The following is a 16,394-nucleotide window of genomic DNA, read 5'->3' on the forward strand; positions in this document are numbered from 1 at the left end:
AATAAGCATTTTCAATGAAAATTGTCTAGGGAGTTTATCCCACAAGACAGTTTCTGTTCCCTCAATGTTTTCAAGTTTAGGGAAGTTTAGTTTATCATTTGGGAGTAGACAAGCCTGTCAAGGCCATGCTTCTAAAGTTGTTATTTGCTGGTCTCGTGGATAGTTATTAACTCTTTAGTTCCCTCTACTTTTCAGGGAAGGCTATTAGCCCTTCAGTGTCCTGTTGAAAGGGGCTGCAGATGCCACAGTCAAAGATGGTCAGTGGGCTCCAAGATGCAGAGGAAGGGTGAGAGACTGGCCAGGGCCCTGGCAGTGCATTGCAGGCTCTGAGCTCATCTGGAAATTTATCTATCCTCCCTTCCCTGGGGCAACACAGGGCATCTGGAAGTTGGGGACTTGGGGCATCATGCTGCCTGACTCCAGCCTGAAGAGAGTACTTTCCTTCCCCTACTCCCACCTATGCCCAAGAATGCACCTGAGGAAATGAGGTAGGCATTGGGTCCTTGGCGGACCACAGAGATAGCACATGGAAATTCACAGCAAGTCTAAGGGGAAAAAAAGCTCCTTAACAAGAGGGACTAATTAGAAGATGAAGAACTCAACCCATCAGTAGTATAAAGGAAGGGAAGTGGGAGACACTATGATTTCTCATCTGGAGCCCCTTAGTTGTTATCCCAGCTCTGGGACCTCTTCTCATCCCTAGGGGAGCTCCTCTTCTGGAAATTGTTCTTGGGTGGGGTTAGGGTTGCCTTCCAATTTTTGTTGTTCTTATATAACAAACCTACCCTGCCCTCCAAATAGCAAAGCAACACCTGACACTTCCGTCCATCAGTTACAGTTCCTCTGAAGCTAAGGTGGGAGGGCTGCAATTTAGGTCAGCATGGGCTTCATAGCTAAACAGCTTCATATCTTCCTCCCCCTAAAATGGAAGAATCTAATGATTGCTGGTGGCAAAGCTTCCAAAATGCGTTTTAGGTCTTAGGGCTAAATGCTTCCTCCCGTCCATGGTGACAGGGAAACCACTTTTCTCAAAAGATGCACTGCACTCATGCACCCGGAAGGAAGACAGAGAAGGGAAAAACTTGGATTTGGGTGGATGGCGAAAAGAATTGTGTAAGGGCAGCCTGCAAAAGGTGGGCCTCGTCATGTGGTCATCCATGCAGTGCCCAGAGGCACAAGCCAGGGTATGCTTTGTTCCTGACAAGATGTTGAAGCCTCATAGACTGCAGAGCTCAGGCAAGGGCCTCCAGCCTTCCCCTCAAATCCACATCCAATCACAAAATGCCACCAAGCAAAAGCCAATCATGCATGCAGTTCAGATCGTCCAAATGAACGCCCTGGTGAGTGAGGGATAAAACTCATGCAGCAGCTAGAGGCAATTGAGTGCTTCCAGGAAGTTGATGAGTTGCAGTGACTTAGTGGACCACATCAGAATGGTAAGCCTGGACCACTGAGCCTTCCAGATGTGGTTGCTGGTGGCTACAAGTGTAGAGAAGATATGGAGGTACTGCAAGGACCCTTGGATAGTGCCGGCATGTGACTGACTGGTGTGGGTTATGCAAGCCTTCGGCTGGCGTGGGTGTGGTGTGGGTTTCCTGGTGATGCCATGGGTTGCTGATGTGGGTTGGTGTCTCATGCAGTTGTGACTGGTGCGGTAGAGCTCCTGCACAGGTTGACTGGCTTGGGTGGACTGGTTATATGGGTGGCTAGTTTGGGTGTGGGGTAGGCAACTTGTTCAGGTGGGGCTGGTTTTGATGTGGGCTTTCGAGCAAGGTGACTGGTTCCCATGGGGCCTGCTATGTGGAGTGCCTGGTGCAGGGTGCCTAGTGCAGGTCGGGGCTGGTGTTCAGGGTAACTGATGCTCAGGTGACTGGAGTCCACACTGCTGGGAATCAGTTTTTAATAGAGATGAAGGGATTACCTAAGTATAGCTGGAAATAGTTTGAAGCACTGTACTAATACAAATGGTTTTGCGTGCTATATGGTTTGTTGCCATGAGGGTGGGTGGGTTCACAACTATCATCTGGTTTCCAGCATGAATGCATCTCTGTCCATCTGAAAAAGGCAGGCACTCAGATCAGTAATGCCAATTGGGAACTGGGCTGTGTTTAACATGGAATTCTGCCTGATGGTCAAATGCCCAGTGACAAAGTCATCTGTGGCAGAGAAGACTGGTTCAACATGGTTTTCAGCGGAACTGGGGCTGGCAAGCATGTGCTCAGAGTTGTGTTAGTGGACCTGGAGCCCTGCATTCATAGGTGCTGGGGCCCTAATTAAAGGCTTTGGGAAGGGTGGGAGTACTTCAGGAAAGCCCAGGTTGGCTCCTGGAATCCAGGACAGGCTGTATATGTTTGGTTACATTGTGGAGTAAGAAACTGACAGCCTTGTGAAGGATTTAGGGAATCCTAGACATACGTGGTTTATAGATCACAAGGACATTTTTTATGAGCCATTGCTGACCTATAGGGGTATGGCATGTGCTTTGTAGAGTTGGCTAGCCAGTTGGTCTGAAAGACATGCATAGTGTCTCTAGATGAAATGAGCCCTGGGAGTTATAGGTAGCTCTTCCACCCAGAGCAACAGATAACAGGGAAGGAACATGCTGTCACTAATTATGCCTCAGGCCATTACACCAGGGGCAAGGAGGTTTGAGACCTGGTCCTGGATGGGATATACAAACAGGTAAGAGGATTGCAGAAGGAATTTAATGGGCCTTGTTTTCCTGGTGGGAAGGGCAGCCTTGGGTTGTGAAGGAGGAGGTAATTTGGGGAAATCTTTGAGTTTATCATACTGTGTCATGAGCAGTGTGTGTATTATCAACATCTGAGTATGTCAGTTTCTGGAGGCAGAGACAAGTCTGGACCTTGGAGGTTGGTGGTGTAGTCTTGCAGGCATGAGTTCATGTGGTCTTCTTTCTCACAGGTACACATGCACATAGGACTGCAAGCTTTCCTTATCTTCCACAACTTTGGAGGCAGCACATGTTTGGTATCATGTCTCTGCTCATGAATGCCTCTCTGTTGACAATGCAAAAAGCCCAAACTGGAATTAACCATCTACCCTGCTCTTCAGGTGTCCATAGTCATGGACAAGCCTAATAACTCCATCCTGACCATGTATGTGGACCTGGATCACTTGGACTACACATTCATGGTGGACAATGAGGCCATCTACATCTATCCACACAACCTGGGCATCAAATGTCCCATGTACATCAACCTCAACCACCTGATCAGGCAGATTGTGCCCTCCATTACAGCCTATTGAGGTTTGACAGGACCCTGAATGTTGAACTAACATAACTGCAGATCAGCCTGATGCCCTATCCATGCATCTTCTTCCTGCTGGTTACCTACACCCTGGTCACCTATGCTGAAAAGGCCTACTTTTTAAAGCAACTCTTTGTGGGCTGAGATCATCAATACCTGCTTGGAGATGGACAATGAGATGGCCAACTGTGACCTTCACCATGGCAAGTACATGGCCTGTTGTATGTTGTACCAGGGTGATGTCCCACAACAGATCAACATGACCATTACCACATCAAGACCAAGGATTCCATGTAGCTTGTGGACTGGTGCCTGACTGCATTTAAGGTACGATTGGGTGCTAGGACACCAATGTACTTGTCAGCCTGCCCTGCACTGCAGCATCCTGCAGTCCCAGGGCCACAGCCTTGGGATAAATCCCCTTTTCATTTTAGGCTGCAAAAAAAGAAGTGTAAAGAATAATTTGCTAAATGTGGGCTGGAGAGATGGCTTAGCAGTTAAGCACTTGCTTGGCAAGCCTAAGGACCCTGTTTTGAGGCTTGGTTTCCCAGGACCCACATTAGCCAGATGCACAAGGGCCGCATGCATCTGGAGTTCCTTTGCAGTGGCTAGAGTCCCTGGCATACCCATTCCCCATCCATCCATCCATCCATCCATCCATCCATCCATCCATCTATCTATCTATCTATCTATCTATATATCTATCTATCTATCATCTATCTATCTATCATCTATCTATCTATCATCTATCTATCTATCTATCATCTATCAATCATCTATCTATCTAAGCTATCTAATCTATCATCTATGTATCGTCTATCATCTGCCTCTTTCTCTCTCTGTATGTCGCTCTCAAATTAAAAAAAAGAAAAATTTGCTAAATGTTTTACACTTTTCCAGATACACTGTATGACCTTTCTCTAACAACAACACTTAGATTTGTTAGGGTTGTATTAACAGTGTCTGATACCTTAGAAAACTGCCACTGAGATGCCTATTTCCAAAAGCTTTGTAGAAGCAAGCCATGAGGAAAGTTCAGAAGTCATCTAACTATAGTCCTGGTCTTGGCTCCTCTTCACACCACTGCTTGCTTCTGAGATTCATTAGATTCTAGAGTACCATTTTGAGTGGTTTCTAGATTCTTTGATTACCTCTTATTACTGAATTTTAGGTTATACTAGAGTTTTTACAGATAGAGTTTTTTTTCGACAGAACTCATGTTATGCAGGTTGGCCTCAAACTCACTATGTCAGAGGCTGATGCTGAACTTGTGATCCTCCTGCTTTCCTCTTCTGAGTGTCTAAATTCCCACACTTGGTTTATGCTGTGTTGGTGATGGAACCCAGAACTGTGTTTGTGCTGTGCCAGCACTCTACTTACTCAGTTACTTGCCCAGCCCTGTAAGTAGTCCTAAGCATGTTTCACAGCCTATAATGTGGGCCTGAGGGAAGGCCTATCATTTCTCCAAACCAGGCTGGGGACCTCCGACTGAGACACAAAAGTAGTCTGTTAATTTGGGGTGTTTAGTATCATAATGAAAGAGGGAAATGCACTGTGTATTTGGGAGCTAAATCAAAGAACTTCAGACTTGTAAGACCATTTGTGATTTCCAAGGTAAATGCATCATCATAACTGTGTTCCTCAACTTTATGGCAACTGGTTTATTAACCTCACCCACAATGGATTATCATTTACACTAAGTTATATGACCTTGAATTAATAAGCTGTGACTACTTCCTAGCTGTGCTAGGGGGATTTTAAGTTACAGGATTACTCCTTATTGAAAGTGACATGAGAAAGTCATAGAGAGGTGTCTGCATCTATTTCCCATGTGGAATGATCTATTTGCCTCTTCACCATACACACCTTGAACTCTGTCATCAAAACTTTAGAAAGATAACTTCAACAGTCCTACTTTTCCCATGGTGTAGTGGGAGGCAGACTGTTGAATTCTAGTTTTGCCATTAATGACCCAACTAAATTCATAAGAAGTTAATATTCATGTTGCACTGTCCTCCTGTGTGGCTGAATTAAAAAACTGAAAATGGGGATGAGGGGAAGGGGAAACTACTGAATGTTTGTAATTACCAAAAGTATAGCAGTGGTTTTTACAGTTTAAAGTAGATCCACTGCTCCCAATTTTTGATCACTCATTCCTTAGGCCAGTGTAAGGTTGACTATATATTGCCCTTCTCTTTCAGGTGGGCATTAACTACCAGTCCCTCATCGTGGTCCCTGGAGGAGACTTAGCTAAGGTACAGAATGCTGAGTGCATGCTTAGTCATACCACTGCCATCTGAGGTCTGGGTCCACCTGGACTACAAGTTCAACCTCATATCTGCAAAGGGAGACTTTGTTCACTGGTACGTGGGGGAAGGCATGGAGGAAGGGGAGTTCTTGGAGGTCCAGGAAGATCTGGCAGCACTGGTAAAGGATTTTGAAGAGGTGAACCTGGATTACTTGGAAGATGCATCTGAAAAGGAGCAATTCTGAGAACCACAGTGTGGCTGGTGGCTGGTGGCTGGTGGCTGGTGCTACAACCCTTCCTCTTTGCTGGTTAATGTTGCAGTGTATATTTACATATTAAAATGTCTGCAGTAGCTGGGTGTGGTGACACATGCCTTTAATCCCAGCACTTGGGAGGCAGAGGTAGGAGGATCACCACCCTGAAAGTACACCAAATATCTCCCTTCCTCCCTAGTCCCCTCCTCCACTCCCTCTACCTCACTGTCACTCTCCCTCCCTTTCTCATAAAAAAAAGAATAAAAAATTTTAAATCACTCATTCCAAATAAAATTACACTGGAAATCAATACTTGGGCTTATCTTGTTTTAAGGACGTCTCTTTTTCAGGAAAGTTTTTGTTTCTAAAACCATTCATATATATAATGTACATATGCTTTAATAGAGTCAACAGACACTTGTTTTCTTGTGATTTGTTTTGCCTGCTGAGCATCTTGTAAAAAATTACTCTTGAGGGGCTGGAAAGTAAGCTTAATAGATAAAGGCACTTGCTTACAATGTCTGGTGGACAGGATTCAATTCCCCAGTGCTAACATAAAAACAGATATAAAGTTGTGCAGGAATATGGAGTTTATAGATAGCAGCAGGGGGCTCTGGTGAGTCCCCAAGCCTCTCTTTCTCTTTGCCACTCTCCATCTCTTCCTTTACCTCTCTTTCTCTCTCTTTCCCTCTCTCTGCTTTCCTGTTTCTAAAAATACAGAAAAATATTTTTAAAATTACTCTTGAGAGGATCATGGAGATTCATCTTAAAGTTAATTCATCCTCAGGGCTAAAGAGTTTTAGCAATTTCTTCAATACAGGAATCCTGGCTCAGATTTCACAGATCTTTTCAGACACTGAAACACAGAGAGACCTGAATCCACATGTTTTTCTTCCTTTGATAAGGAGGAACATGTATTGGAGGAGGAACAGGAACTGTCACAGGGAAACCATAGCTCATGTATCCATTTTATCCTTTCATCCTGACTAACCTCACTCCTCACCTGAACAACCTCCAGCTCCCCACCGAAAAAAAATTCCAGCACTTGTGTTCTGTCTGGGTAAATGACTGCTTGTTGGTAGGTAACCAGCAGGTCAGTTTACTTAACTGCCAAAAATTGATCTGCCTTCCTAACAATCAAATGAACAATCACTTTAGAAGAGGATGAACAAAATAAGCATTAACTTGAAACAGATTTGACATCATAAAGACATCTGGAAAATCTTGAGATGGTGAACCATTTCAACAAATATTTCAGATTCAATTAACTTTTGGTAAAATTGGACCTTTGGGGGACAGTTATGAAAAAAGGCAATACAGATATTTCCAAGCACTTGTCTATTCTGGTTGTACCAATAACAATAGGAATATCTGAATGTCCCCATTGCTCCATGTACTCACTGAGTTCTGGGTGTCACTGATATTTGTAATTATGGCTATAATGCTGACACCTCATTCTATTTTAGCATAAAAACACAATTTATTTTTAGTATAGAAACCCAATTTCAGTTACAGTTAACTTACTGTGAAGCCTAAGAACTCATGTTTGAATCTCCAGTGACACAAGTGTGCAATGTCACACATTGTGCTCAAGGGGACACACACAAGTGGAGTTTGTTTACAGCAGGTGAAGGCCCTGGCTTGCCCAATCTCTCTCCCTCATTTCCTCCATCTCTCTCTAAAAAATAATAATAATAATAATAATAATAATAATAATAATAATAATAATTAATTCATTAATTTGAGTGGGAGAATTAGACAGGTATTTCAGGAGCCGTAGAGCAAAAGCCTCTCCATTTTACCTAGGCCTACTCATAAACTGACTCATTACTCAGAAAGCTGGTCCATCCAGCTTTCTATTAGGTACTTCTGGAACTGGTCAGCAGGCTGCTTACAGAAAGTTATCTTTTGCAAAAGGCCAGTTTATGGTCGGGATGTGAAGCCTGGTACAGTCAGGATGTAAAGCCAGTGAGGCAAGATTAGATAAACACCTAATTACATCCCCTCTAGGTTTCCTGACAACTCCTTGCCCTGGCCACGTTCCCTTCCCCCTATAACCCTATATAAACCTACATGTAAGAATTAACACTTGAGGCCGTGACAAACATCTAGCATGCTCTCCTTCTTGTGTCTGTTTGCCTTCTTTCATTCAGGTTATTTTTCCCTTCACTTCTTTGTTCAACTCCCTGCTGGCCAGGGCAAATGGCACCCAATGTGGGGCCCGAGGCACAAAGAAAGACCTAAACATTGCTCAAAGTAGACAGCCATCCCAGCCATTAGACAGCCACCCCACCAGAGGGGTGAATGAAGGTCTGCATAGAGGTAACTACAGGCAATACACCTGTAAAACAGACCCACACCACGATCGACGCAGAAAAGCCCACCTGTGAAACTGATCCATTTGAGGTAAGCGAAGAATTTTAGGCAATTAAAGTAAAGACTATTGAGTCATTTTTTTCAAGGCACAAGAACTGTGGGACTTCCTTTTTGCACTTCTCTTCCTCCTTTCACTTTTTGGTTGGCACCATCACGTGGAATTGCAACACAGTGACAGGGCAACTGAAGCCTCTTGGCCAGAGCTACCCTCTGGCATTGGCTGAAGGCCCCTAGATCCCTGTGCGAATCTTGACAACCCGTTCAGGTGTTGGCAAAGGCCTCTCTTCCTATCAACAAAACTGGGTACGCAACAGCAAGTAAATGCTCTTAGAGTGGCTGCCAGTTTTTAAAATTGTGGTCAGGCCCATCGGGGAACCTCTCATGCCAGTTCTCTGACCAGGAACGTTGCCCTCTGGTCTTGCCATTTCTCCTCTTTCCTTTTCTATCATGGGACAGACCCTAAGTAAGCATAACTTGTTAAAGGGCTTAAAATTTCTCTCAAGGCACAAAGAGCATGGGTTAAGGAAAAAAAAATATATTTTTTAGCAAAGAGTAAAAGGAGCTAAATGTCATAGTAAAGATATTTTAAAAACACAAGAAATTGAGATTGCTTCAAGTTCTTTAAACAAATTTTCTAATTTTATCAGAAGGATTTGTTCTTTTAATGTGTGTGTATATGTGTTTCTGGTGTGCTCATTGTGCTTGCTAGTCGTGTCATGTTTGTGACTGTTTGTAACTAAAGAGATGAGATGGATGCAGGTGATATTCCTTTCTCTTCTAGAGAATGATTTCAAGGAAATCAAAGACCTAAGCATAGAAATTAAAAAGGAAAAGTTAAATGTCTTTTATGGAATGAATTTGCCAGATATTTGTTCTAGGTAAACTTCACCTTACATAGAGGATCATTAAAAACAACAAAACTTCCTCTAAAGAAGTAATTTATAATTTTTCAGTTATTGTAAAAAAGATTGTAATGTCCTGTTACTTAAAAGGAGGAGGTAACTGATCTGACTTCTGAGCCAGCCTGCCTCAAGATAACAACACAATTTGCCTTAGCTACTCCTAATAAAATCATTCCCAAGTGTTATTGGTATTAATGACATAAAATTGTATTAAGACTGCTTTCTTTTTAGTAATAGGATTAATCAATTTGGTGTAATTTTTTAGTAGCCTTATAAGAAAGATAATCACTTCTTGGCCTTTGGCTAAGATCAAGTGTAATATCTGTTCTTATCAGTTTACTATCTGATATGTCCTCTATCTGAGGACAATATATTAAATGGATTTTTGGAGCTTGTAGTTGCTATAGGAGCTTACTCCATCCACCCCACGCATCAACCTGGTATTGCAGTACTTCCAGGAACGGTGCACCCCCTGGGGGGAATAAAAAAATGAATTTTAAAAAAAGAGAATGAATGACGGGGTGAGATGAATTGATTGAAAAAACTGGAAAAGAATTTTTCAATGTTGGGATATAGAATGCTCATTAGAAATGCTTTTTGAGTGGTACTGAGAATGTCAAAGTACATGGATAAAGATGTGCATATGTAGGAAAGAATTTTCAGGCTAAACCTAAATGCCATGCCTAAAGTTAGAGATTCTTCAACTGTTTACAGACTCTTAAGGTTACTCTAAAAGTTTTATATAGCGACATAGTCTTAATCTAAATTCATCTCACATTAGACACGGGTGATGCCTGTGCTAGGTGGGTCACAAAGTCATAAGTACAGATATAATTAGAAGTTTAACCAGGTTAAATATACACAAAAGTCTATCACCTTGTTTTTTACAAATGGGTAAATTTGCTATGTAAAAACAAAACAATTTTGAAATAGGAAAAAAAAAAGTCAGGATGCTTCTGTAATTTCATTTTGCTCTTGCTTTCCAACATATGGTACTTAAATTCATGGAAAGCTGAACTCTAAAAAAAAAAGAAAGAAAGAAAGAAAAAAGAAAAGAAAAGAAAAAAAAAACAGGTAAAATCCCCCTTTATCTCAAACCCCATGCAGGTTTAAGCCATGTGTCCCCCAGACTCTGACTAGAGACAAAAATGACCAATTGTCTCTGACAAGGAAAAAGGAATACAGCATATAACTGTGGTTCTCTTTAGTTTATCTCTTATGAACACCTAAAGTCACATCTGTTAGATAAAGTCTCTCACTAGACAAAATGTTAAATAGATAAACTGAGTCTTATGATAAGGCCTCACTCATTAACAGGTCACTGATGCTAATTTATTATGACTTAAGAGTTACAAAACTGACTTTAAGACTTAAAAAAAAAAATTAGGTTCCTCTTTTCATCAAGGTTTTAACTATTCTAAAGATAAAGCCTTACATAGAAATGGTTAATTTCCAAAGGTGAAGTACTCATACCTAAAGACATTGTGACTTTACAGATAGCTGCTTTCTAATTTATGCTAATTTTATTGAATGGCCATAACTAGGTTTAATCACCTAGGTTTAAGTGATTTAGTTTCAGTAATTATAACTTTTGTCTTCCTGGGATTTGTTGCAATAGCTTACTTAAACTTTATCAAATTTAAGTCAGGGGTAAAACATAAAATTGTTTTATGTTAATAAAAATTTCTGTGGTACATAAAATCAATGGCTATCAAGTTTAAGACAAAGGTTGTCAAATAATGTTTTTTCTTTCAAAAAAATTATCAAGGGTTATATTAATATTTAGCTAGCTATTTTGCCTCAGGAAAGACCAAATTCTACTCTATTGTATGTAAAGTAACTGTCTCAATTTTTGCATCTTAAGTTCAGCACTTATAACAAAATTAACTCTTAAGACATATTCCCTACTTTAGGGTACAGCCTCATGCTCAAACAATGGTCCTCATCTAAAAATATATATATTTATATATAATTCAAGCTCCATGGTTCTGTTTCCAATATTTTCTGGGTAATTTGTACCCACACAGGTATCTGAACTAATCAAAGATGTTTTCACACAGGTGCTAAGACCTTATACTGTCTTACTTGTTCTTTTCTGATAATTTCTAGGTTAAATCAGTTAAATTTATAAATCAATTGGTACTATTTTCAAGACTGGTAACAAGTTCTGCCAATGTTTATAAATGTTATATATTTAAAATGTGAGATGTGCCTACTTCCTATGCCTCAGATATATGGCTTATGCTGCAACATGTACAACAAAAATTTTAAAGATAGGAAAAAATGATTTCAGAAGCCCTTTTGCCATTCCTTAACTAAGTCTATTTCAGTAATCAAATGTGCTCTATATGTACACACATCCAGGCTGATGTAACGTTCTTTCTGATTGTGTTAATCACCTATGTATAAGCCAAAGCCAAATGGAATCATCAGAGGAAAAACTGTCAATATTTTGGCCTGTCAGGAGGCCACTGGAAATGATGGGACACTTCTACACTGGCCCCCTGATAAGTCACCTGTCTTCCTGAGCAGGGAGGATATGGAGACCCAAACAAAATTGGTGTACATTCTAAAACAGGAGAGTCACAATTGAGGAACAATCAGCCCTCCTGACTTCCCAAAGAAGCAAAAATTACTTGGCCAGCACGGCCCTGTCTCATCCTAACAGGCAAGACACCAGTAAACTATGGGGCTACTCCTGTGTCCCTAAAGTCTCTTTGGAGAGCCATTAATGACCTCTAAAATTAATCCTTAATTAACTTTTGGCTATCTGCATGGTCTTAAACACTCAGAGAGGAATCTATAACCAAAGATAAAAAAAAAAAATACCTTAAGTGTATAAATGGCCCTTAACTTCTGAAATTAGCTACAGCCATGATGTTAGTACAGGAACAACTTGCTACAGGCCATGTTGGACCTACAACTCCTTGAAATGCTCCTATCTTTGTATTGCTCCAGGACCTTAGAGAAATTAATAAGGCCATGGTACCTATGGGGGCCTACAACCAGGCCTCCCCACTCCAGTAACAATTCCTGTAGGACATTGTAAAATCATTATTGACCTAAAGGATTGCTTTTTTTTTTTTTTTTTTAAATTCCCTTACACTCCTTGTCAGCACTTTACATTTAGTTTACCTGTGGTAAATTTTAGAGGCCCTAAAGACAGTGGAGGCTACAGTTCTGAGCCAAAGAGTCACTTTTATCTCTTATAAAAAGCCTCTTCTCCTGGTCATTTGTGCCACTGACTTTATACCCACTGGGTGTTCTGGCAGGAGGGGCCCCTCTTCTGGGTCCATTTACCCTCCAAAAGTTAAAAACGGGGGATTTATATCCCATAAAAGGCTCTCCAAGAAATATCCTTCATCATGCACTAAACTTTTTAACCCTTGATACTCAGGGAAATTCAGCTGCTGATCACTTGGCACACAAATACAAAAAATTCCTTTGCCAAAGCCATGTGGAAAGATCCTTTAACTTTAAAATGGAATGGCCCAGACCCAGTACTCATTTGGGGCTGAGGCTCAGTATGCTTGTCTGACCAGAGAGACTTGTAAAACAAGCTGATGATCCTCCAGTGACATCTCACATGTCCAGGGAAGAAACACTTCCCTGAGAGAATCTCCCTTTTTTCCCTAACAGGACAAAGCTGGAAGGACCTGTACTTATCTTAATCATCTCACTCACAATCGGACCCACTATTATAATTAAAATCATGTCTTTTATATGTCAACAGATTAAAGCCATTAAGGTGTAGCCTTTACAGGTCCATTATCACAGACTGGAGCTGGAAGATGGAGGCATTGCCACTGAAGACCTACCACCTGCAGCTGTCACTCTCCCTTTATCTTATATTCTGTACTTATTTACTATACTGCTGTCCTCTACACCTCTGCTATCGCTGCGGTCTACCTGTCATGGCCAAATAGCTACCCCTTCTTTAGGAGCTGCATAGGATCCAAACCTATACATGTCAGCTCACAATGAAGGGAGTGTGATTTGGGCACCAACCAACGTGGGTGCAAGGCAAAGCACTGCAGGGGAATGTCCTTATCTGACTGCTTCTGGAATCCCTGAGAGGTATATCTGGCTTACATGGACGTTGGTACCATAAGTATTATCACTAAGGCCATGCCTCGCTCTACGGCCACATAGGCCCTGGCTCCCTCCCCAAAAGGTACCAAGGGACAAAGATTGTGGGAAAAAGATGTCCCACGGGAGGAGTCAGGTCTCTACTCCCCTAGTTGGTTAATGCCCACCACTGCAAAGAGGGCCTCCCCAGAAGAGATGTTGGGAGCTATGAGTCAAAACCTCAGCCATGTTAACAGAAACTGCCATATAGCAAGTTAAGTTTCTACTTCCTTACCTAATATTCAACTACCAGGGAATCAAACACTTTGCTGAATACTCTACAATGCTGTCAGTAGCTGATGAAGAAATAAAGGCATTGCAGACCACCGCTGAATAGCGGGCCTCCCCCTCTTTTGTATAAAAGAAGGGAGGAGATATCAGGAGCCATAGAGAAAAAGCCTCTCCATTTTACATGGGCCTGCTCATGAACTGACTCATTACTCAGAAAGATGGTCCATCCAGCTTTCTATTAGGTACTTCTGGAACCAGTCAGCAGGCTGCTTACAGAAGGTTATCTTTTGCAAAAGGCCAGTTTATGGTCAGGATGTAAAACCTGGTGCAGTCATGATGTTAAGCCAGTGAGGCAAGATTAGATGAACACCTAATTACATCCCCTCTAGGTTTCCTGACAACTCCTTACCCTGGCCACGTCCCCTTCCCCCTACAACTCCTTGCCCTGACCACGTCCCCTTCCCCCTACTACCCTATATAAACCTACTTGTAAGAATAAACTCTCCAGGCCATGACAAACATCTACCATGGTCTCCTTCTTGTGTTTGCCTTCTTTCATTCAGGTTATTTTTCCCCTCACTTCTTTGTTCGACTCCCCACTTGCAGGGGCACAGGTAGAGAGAGAAAATGGGTGCACCAGGGCCTCTAACCATTGTAAACAAATTCCAGATCCATGTTCCACCTTGTGCACATATGGTTTTATGTGGGTACTAGCAAAATGAACCTGGTCCTTTGGCTTTCCAGGCAAGTGCCTTCCTTAACTGCTAAGCCATCTCACCAGCTCTCCTCTGTTATTCTAACTACTAATATTTGCTGTTTGATGAGCATGTATTAAGTGGTGAATGTTCCAAATTAATTATCCAAATTGAATGTTGTTATTAATCCCAGCATAAAGGTAGGAAAGCTGCACCTAGGAACTTTACAAAGCTTTATCCAACTGGATAATAGAGAAGGAAGGAGGTATCTGGTACCGAACCTGTCTATATATTTGGCAATAGCAAGTCAGGAATCCTAGATGCCTACACAGGCATCTCTGTTGGACATGTTGTAGTTCTGCATGACAGGAGCACCATGGCAGTGGCCTGTTGCAGAATCAACTAACCTGCTTTGTACCCTGACTGAGATACAGCTCATTCATGCCATTATCAGCAGAACCGTAAGCTCTGTCCTTCAATATTAAAGACCTCACAAATTTACATGACAGCAAGAGAGAGCTCAGACTCATGACCTCACCATGACGGAAATTGTGAAATGCAAAAAAAAGCATTAAATCTTAGGGGAAAAAACCAAATGATATCTGTCACTCACCTAAAGCTTCTGCAAATTAGTTAGAAAAAAGAAAGTCAACAAAAGTCTGGTCAGGCTCTTCAAAGGAGGAAGAACAGAAAAGGCCAGTATAAAGGAATGGATACACAGCCTCATTGGAAACCAGAGAGGTGAAAATTAAAACTCAAGGAGCAGTAATATTATGTAAACCAGACTGGCAAAACACAATAAGCCTTGCATGAATGTGGCCACTCCGAGTTCTTAAAACAGGCTGCTCAGAGGGCATGGAAGCAAAGTTTGGGGAGCAAAGTGGCAATCTAGCATACTCTAGGAACATCAGTTTACTTCTACATGTGCCTCCCAGGAACTGCTGTGTCCATGTGGATGAGGAGATAAGTCATTCATAACAACACAATTAAAACAGCAAAACCACAAAAGGAATACATATGGCCCAATTGTGAGTCAGTAGATAGTAGTAAATGGATAATTGACACGTTCATGTGATGGAATATTATATTGAAATGAAAACAATGCCATGGAACACTATAGATGTATCCGGAAATAAAGACAGATACAGAGTAACACACAATGTGAATCCATGGATAAAGTTGTTTAGTGTGCAAGATTGAACAATGAAGTAATGGGATGATAACATAATATTTGGACAATGCCAGAGACAGACTGTGAAAGGGGCAAGGTCGGGACATGAGAAATGTTCTCGTAAGATGGCAAACTGTCATATATATTTTTATTAAGATTGATAATGGATTCCTAGCTGATTATTGCATAATTCATGGTGTGTGTGTGTGTGTGTGTTTTATTGTGGCAAAATGCAATATAAAATGTACCACTTTAATCACAATAAGTGTATACTTCAGAGGCACTGGATTATATTCACAGTGTTGTTACACCATTACAATACTAAAAGCTAATGCCTTGTTTGGTGATCTTTCTGTTAGTGAATTTTAACCCCTAACAAGTTTACGGAGAAAGAGACCTTATTTCTTGCCACTGAATAAAGTGTACTGAGTTACTTGAGGGCAATATTACAACACTGTTTGCAGGAAGGTGAAGTTGTTTCGTCCATGATCTAATTAAGAAAGCAGCAGTGGATTTGCAGCAGCATTGGAATATTCCACAGCACACAGTGAGAATTTAAGGAGTTCTATCTACAACCTGTTGGGTTAATTATAAAACTCATTTTAAGCCAGGCATGGTGGTGCATTCCTTTATTCCCAGCACTTGAGAGACAGAGGTAGGAGGCTCACCATGAGTTCAAGGCTGCCTTAAGATTACCAAGTGAATTCCAGGTCAGCCTGGGCTAGACCTAGACCCTACCTTGAAGCACACACACACACCTCATTTTATTTTGAGTAGTTATTTTATGACATTAATTAGATTTTATTTCTGTAATTATTTTATGAACCCTACAGCTTAACAAAAAAATCAAAACAGGGTCTTCAGAGATAGCTTAGCAGCTAAGGCACTTGCCTCCAAATCAAAGGACCCACTTAAGGCCTTTTTCTCCAAGTCAAAGGATGCAGCTTTGATACCCCCGTACCCACATAAGCCAGTTGTACCAGGTGGCACACATGCATCTAGAATTTGGTTTGCAGTGGCTGGAGGCCCTGGCATTCCCATTCTGTATCTGCCTTTTTCTATCTTCTTTTCTCTATGTCTCTTTCAAATAAATAAATAAATAAAATTATAATTTTTTTAA

General features: G+C 41.4%; 1 non-coding gene and 1 pseudogene across 1 annotated transcript; both read left to right on the forward strand.

Annotated features, from left to right (window-relative positions):
- The first annotated feature begins 1,004 nt into the window (after positions 1-1,004).
- LOC123457057 lies at positions 1,005-5,762 on the forward strand (annotated as a pseudogene).
- Positions 5,763-9,333: 3,571 nt separating this feature from the next.
- LOC123457112 lies at positions 9,334-9,523 on the forward strand. The gene has a single exon (XR_006634890.1). It is a non-coding gene; the product is annotated as a U2 spliceosomal RNA (small nuclear RNA).
- Positions 9,524-16,394: the final 6,871 nt, after the last annotated feature.

This window comes from Jaculus jaculus, chromosome Y (genome assembly GCF_020740685.1).
Source record: "Jaculus jaculus isolate mJacJac1 chromosome Y, mJacJac1.mat.Y.cur, whole genome shotgun sequence".
NCBI classification, from domain to species: Eukaryota; Metazoa; Chordata; class Mammalia; order Rodentia; family Dipodidae; genus Jaculus; species Jaculus jaculus.